Here is a 6,599-nt window from a genome sequence, read left to right on the forward strand (position 1 = left end):
AGGGGGGAAGTGGTCCAGTCAAGGCAAAAGCAGACTAGTCAAGAGCAAAGGTCCTGGTGAGAGTTTCCTGGGATGCATTTTGCTGGTTGACTTTCTGGAGGACTGAAGAATGATAACATCTGCTTAATATGAGAGCGTTTTGAGGAAGTTACCCAAAGCTTTGGCAGAAAAAATGCCTGGGAAAGCTTCATCAGAGAGTCCTTCTCCACCACAACAATGCCCCTGCTTCTTCCTGTCATCACACAATGACGATTTTGTGGGAGTTTCAGTGGGAAGTAACTAAGCATCCACCTTACAGTCTTGATTTGGCTCCTCCTGACATCGTTTTATTTCCTAATCTTATAAAATCTGTAAAGGGCACTCATTTTTCTTCAGGTAATAATGTAAAAAAGACCGCACTGACATGGTTAAGTTCCCAAGACCCTCTGTTCTTAGGGATGTACTAAATGGCTGGTGTCATCATTTACAAAAGTGTCTTGAACTTGATGGAACTCATGTTGAAAAATAAAGTTTATATTTTAAATTTTTATTTTTTAACTCCATTTTTCCCACTGACTTTTTGAAGTCCCCTCATATGTTGAGCATTGGCTGTATGCCAGGGCTTGTGGCAAGCACTTTACAGATATGAACCTGCTTCATCTCTCTTCAAACTTGCGAGGCAGCTAATTTTATTATCCTCGTTTTACAGATGAGGAGACTGAGGCACAGAGAGTCTGAGTAATTTGCCCAAGAAAACACAGCTGTTAAGGGAGGAGCCGGGGTTTGAACCCCAGTGACTTGGCTCCTGATCCGGGGCACCCGTGTGCACAGAACCCAGAGAGAGTGCTAAACATTGTTTACCTTTGCTGTCAACTCACCTTGCTGGTCACACAGAGGCCCCTCCAGTGGGCATCCCGGACCTCCCCTGTTCTCTGTGGTCTCCTCTTGCTCTTCTCTTTCCCTGCTTCAAAGCTGACCCTCCAGGACGCGGGCTCTGTTCCAGAATTTCCACATCCTACTCTGGCTTTATTAGGTGTCCCGGCTTCTTCCCAGTAGCGCGTTTACATGACAAACACATCATTCTTCTGTTAATATTGACCTCTTCTCAGATCAGAGCTCCTACGCTCTAGTAAGCTAGCAGTCTGGCACTTTATCCACTTTACTAAAGAACCCCGTCCCCTGAGTTGAAAAGTAAATACAATGGGAAGAAAAAGAGTATCCCATTATTCCATGATAACGACGCCCACTGGTTGAGCATTTACCACAAAGCGCAGCCTGCATGAAGTGCTTTGCCATTGTTGTCTCATTTACGACCTGAGATGGGAGGATGACTATTCCCATTTGACAGATGATGACGTTGAGATGTAACAGGTGAAGTAATTTGCCTGAGGCGTCACAGCTATTAAGTGGCAGAGCTAAGACTTGAACCCAGGTGTTTGGGGACACATCTAAAGAAAAGCCGCTGAGTCATCTTCTAAGGGCCAGGAGGCAGTGAGGGAGGCTCCACCCCAGCTGTCATCCCTGCCTCCTGGCCTGTCTCTGAGGAGCTCTCCACGCAGGTCCCAGGCTCTCTCTCACCTGCAGGCTTAGCCCTGCCCCACCTACTGCCCAGGGTTGGCTGAGGCGCCCACTGTTCTGCTGCCCGAGCCCCTTCATTTGTGGAGACTTCATGCCATCACTCCCTGGGCCTGGGAGATGCTTGATGTCTGCCAAGGGACCAGGACTGCGCCCTGACCAATGAGCAGGTCTCGAGCGAGGAAGATGTTTTGCCACCCTCCTCGGGAGCCCCATGCTGTGGGGAGGAGCCTCTGGGACGCATTCCCGGGGTCACACCAGGCCAGGCCAAGCATGAACGCAAAGCCCCACAGCTCTATGTCCAGGGATTCTGGCTGAGTCCCTGCCAAGACCCCCACTGATGACTGGAGTGTTTTTAAATCTGCCCCCCAACTTCTGTGTTCAGAGTGGTTGTAGGAATGGGGAGGAGCCCCACTCAGGAATCCGGAGGTCCAGACTAGCTCTAGGAGCAGCCCAGAGGCTTTTTTGTGGTTACTGCCTGGGACCCCTGCTGAGGAGTGGCCCTTCCTGACTGGCTCAGCTGCTCTCAGCACATGCCCGTGGGCACACCTTGGCTTCCCTCCCACCAAGGGGCGGGCGGGAGTCCTGTGAGCTGGAAGGACAGTGCGCCCAGGGCAATCCACGGTGGAGTCGAAGCTGTCAGTGCCCTCCCAAGCCCCCTGGCATTTACATTGCAATACCTGCCAAAGGACTGCCCACTACACAGCAGGCTACCTAAAGGCCCTTCCCAGATGGGTCAGGCAGGCCAGGAGAGCAGAGGAGCCCCACTCTCCGCAGCCTTCAGCTAAGGAGAGATGGAAGCTGGAGTTTCATAATCCCAGCCTCCTCCACCTTCTGGTGAAACACTTCTGAGATATGTGCCACAACCCTGCTACTCAAAGTGTGGTCCAGGGACCAGCAGCACTGACATCACTAGGAGTTTGTTAGAAATGCAGAGTTTTTGGCCCCACTCTGAGCTTCTGGATCAGAGTCTGCGTGTTAACAGGATCCCAGGAGCTTCCAGTGCATGTTGAACTTTGAGAAGCACTGCCCCATGCTGTTTCCCAAAGGTCCCAGGAAGAATAAAGACCCCATTGCCCATAGTAGCAACCTGCTCCACATCAGACCTTTTACATGTTTCCTGCACTTTCCTATTTCTCCATCTACCCACATTCCCCAACTCAGTGCTTCCTGGAATCCCCTCCCAATTAAACTACACTGTCTCTAGGTTCATTCCTGGGGGAACCAACGTAAGATCCGTGGTCTCTTTGGGACAAAGTATTGGATCTACTGCAAAGCCCAGTCCACCCCTTCCACACTATGCAATGCTGCACAAGTGAAATGAGGAAAATACTAGTATTTAGTTCTCACGGTCCCTTCGAGGATGAAATGAGACCATTCTTGTGAGGAGTTTGCACAGTGGCTGGCACATGGTAACCCTTCTATAAATGTTAGTTGTTACTCTCCTGCTTCTGCTTCCAAAGCCACCTTAGTCCACTGTGCCCTGTGAGTATCCAAACATCCAGGTCATGCAGGAAGAGTGACATACAGATTCAAAAAGGGCTTGAATCCAGCTGTGTCTCCAGTTGGCTGTGTGCACTTGGACCCACAATTTCACCTTTCTGAGCCTCAGTTTCCACACCTGTGAAATGGGAATATAAAGACCAACCTCACAGGCCATTGTAAAGAAGAAATTCAACAATGTATAGAAAGCTCCTGACTGTGAGTCGGGTATACAAGTGGGTGCCCAGCAAATATTTGTTGAAAGGAAAGCTGGAGGGACAGAGTTCTGAGCAGTCTGCTGGAGTGGTGGCGCCTCTCCCAACCCAGCCTATGACCCCAGCATGACTCACCACTCCTAAACCTCAAACTTGGGCCTGGCCCTCTTCCCACTGGTGCGGCCCTCATTGTGGGTCATCCCAGTGCTGCCTTGGCCTGAGCAAACAGGAAGAGCCAACAGACAGGAAGGCCTGGCCTGCTGCCACTCCAAATGAGGCTCAACTTCTTGCTTCATGCCCAGCCAGAAAAGAATGTTATTCCATGAGCCCAAATCCCTCACTGGGCAAGGCTAGCAAGAACCACTGGGGCACTGCTAGGTTTTGCAGGAGTAGTGGGTGAGGGGCACCAGAATAAGGGATTATATTGAAAAGGAAAGTGTGTTCTCAGGGCATCTCCCCCACCCCTAAGGAGGGAGGGAGATTCTCCTTTGAGGGTAAATGGAGGCACAGGCCTGCTGCCTGGGAAGCAGATCTTAGCATCAGCACCAGCTGGGCAGGCCTCAACATCACCATGAGAAGCTGTTTTCTTGGAAGGGACTGCAAAATTAAAGGAAGACCAGCGATGTTTATATGCTGCTTTTAATTTTACAAAGGATTGTGTTATTCATTAGCTTATTTTATCATCTTGTCCCCTGTTGACAAGTGAGGGGAACTGAGTTCTAGAGAGGTGAATAATTGGCTTCAGTCATTTGCAAGAAGCTGAAATTTTACATCATGGATTCACAGTTCTGTGAATTCTCTACTCCAGAAAATAGATAATTTAAAGGCAGGAGAAAGAAATCCTCTGCTTTAGTGTTTAAAATCATTTTTAAAGTAAAGGAAAAGGTCTTTTATATTTGCTCAGACAGATACCATTTCTAATGCTCTTCATTTCTTGGTGTTTCCATCTAGTATCATTTTTCTTCAGTGCAAAGGACTTTAATATTTCTTGTAGTGCAGGTTTGCTGGAGATGAATTCATTCAGCTTTTAGTTTGTCAGCTTTCATTTTTGAAAGATACTTCTGCTAGGTATAGAATTCTAGGTTGACAGCTTTTTTTTATTTCAGGATTTTAAAGACACATCTGTCTTGTCTTCTAACTTAACACTATTTCTGGTGAGAAATCTGCTGTCATCCTTTCTTTTGCCCCTCTATATGTAAAGCGTTACTTCCTCCCCCCACCCTGACTGCTTTTAAGATTTTCTCTTTACTTCTAGTTTTAGGCAATTCAATTTTTCATGTGCCTTGGTATAATTTTCTTCCTGATTTTTGTGCCTGGAATTCCCTAGGCTTCTTAAGCCTGAATTTATAGTTTTCTTCAAATTTGCAAAAGTTTTGGCCATTACTTCTGCAAATATTTTTTCTGTTCCTACTCATTCTTCTTCAGGGGCTCCAGTTACATATATATTAGGCTGCTTGAAGTTGCTCCATAGCTCACTGATAGCTTTGCTCGTTTTGGGGGGTCATTTTTCTCTCAGTTTCACTTTGGATAGTTTCAATTGCTGTCTTTAAGTTTATTAGCATTTTTCTGCAATGTTTAATCTGTTGTTAATTCTATGCAGTGTATTTTTATTGCAGACATTATCTTTTTCATCTCTAGTTGTTCTATTTGGTTCTTGTTTTAATGTCTTCCGTGTCTCTCTTTAGCATGCTCATGCTTTTACCCACCTTCTTGAGCATATGGAAAATAATTATAATAACTGGCTTAATGTCCTTTTCTACTAATTATATTATCTGTGTCATGTCTGAGTCTGTTTCTATTGATCAATTTTTCTCTTCATTTGGGGCATATTTTCCTGCTTCTTTGTATGCCTGGTAATTTTTTTACTGAATACTAGATGCTGTGCTGTTGGATGCTGGATATTTTTGTTTCCCTTCAAATATTCTTGACCTTTGTTCTGGTAGGCAGCTAAATTTCTTCAATCCTTTTGAGGCTTGCTTTTGAGCTTTGTTGGGTGGGACCAGAGCAGACTTTAGGTATAAATTTTTCTTATGATTGAAACAATACCCCTCTGTATATTATGTATATTATGACGTTTTTCTATTCTGGCTGGTGGGAACATGAACTATCCCTAGTGAGTCCCAGGGATTATTCAGCTTGCTCCTTTTTGTTGGCTCTTTTTCCTGCTCAGGTAGTTTTCTCACATGCATGCACTTGGACTGGTCAGTAGCCAATCAAGGGAAACCCTCTGCAGATCTTCAGAACTTTCTCTCTGTGTAGCTCTTGCCTCTCTGTGCAGTGCTCTTCTCTAAGCCATCCTGCCTTGTAAATTCTAGCTTCTTTGGCCTTCTCAAATTGTCAACTCTGTCTCGTCGCCTCAGGAAGACCATCAAGCTCTCGTTGGGTTCTCCCTCCCTATTCTGTAGCCTGGAAATTACTTCCCCTGTTTCCCTTTCCCTGGGGATTACTTTCTGTATTATCTGTTTTCTAATATCTGAAAGGTATTGTTTCATATGTTTTGTCTAGTTGTTTAAGGCAGGAGAGTAAATCCAATCCCTATTACTTCATCATGGCTCAAATATAAGTGTAGTAACAAACATAAAATTTACCATTTTGATCATTTTTAAGTGTACAGTTCAGTGGCATTCATTACATTCCCTCTGCCTTAGTTTTAAGTGAAAACATATGTCATTTTTCATCTAACCATTATTAAGCACTTAGTACCAAGTGTTGAAGTAAATAGTGATTACACTCATCTTACAGACAAGGAACATGAAGCTCAGAAGGGAACTTGCCCAAGATCTTAGTGTTGTTGATATGGTCAGAATTTAGTCCTACTGAACCATGCTATGAACTTCATTGAGAAAGGATCCTGAAATCACACCACCTTTACTTGTCTGTAAGGACTTCCACTGCAAGGCTACCTCTTGACCTGGAGCAGACATTCCAGAAATCAGCACCCCAATTTCCTCCTTTGCAGGAGCAAATTCATCCAGATACCAGAGGAACACCGGGCTTAGGGCCAGGCCCATATCTGAGTGGCAGTCTCTGCCACCTGTGAGGCAGAACACAGCTAGCCCAGGCCTGGTGCACAGATCCAGAGAGGAGCTCCACCCTCACTGTGTCATGCAGAGAAGGAGTGTGCTAGGGGTCTGTGTGCATGTGGAGACCACAATTCACAGTCCGCCACTCAGAGTTAAATGTCAGCTTCATTTGCATCACTAGCTTATCTTAAATTACAATTACAAATCTTTGAAATCCCTTTTAAACTTCCTACCAGCTCCAAACAGGCATGTTAGCAGCCATTGATCCAGCACATCAGGGATTCTTCGCTTTGAGGAGTGCATCCCTTTTTGTCGTGAATGAAAA

The sequence above is a fragment of the Nomascus leucogenys genome, chromosome 22a, assembly GCF_006542625.1.
Source record: "Nomascus leucogenys isolate Asia chromosome 22a, Asia_NLE_v1, whole genome shotgun sequence".
In the NCBI taxonomy this organism is placed as follows: Eukaryota; Metazoa; Chordata; class Mammalia; order Primates; family Hylobatidae; genus Nomascus; species Nomascus leucogenys.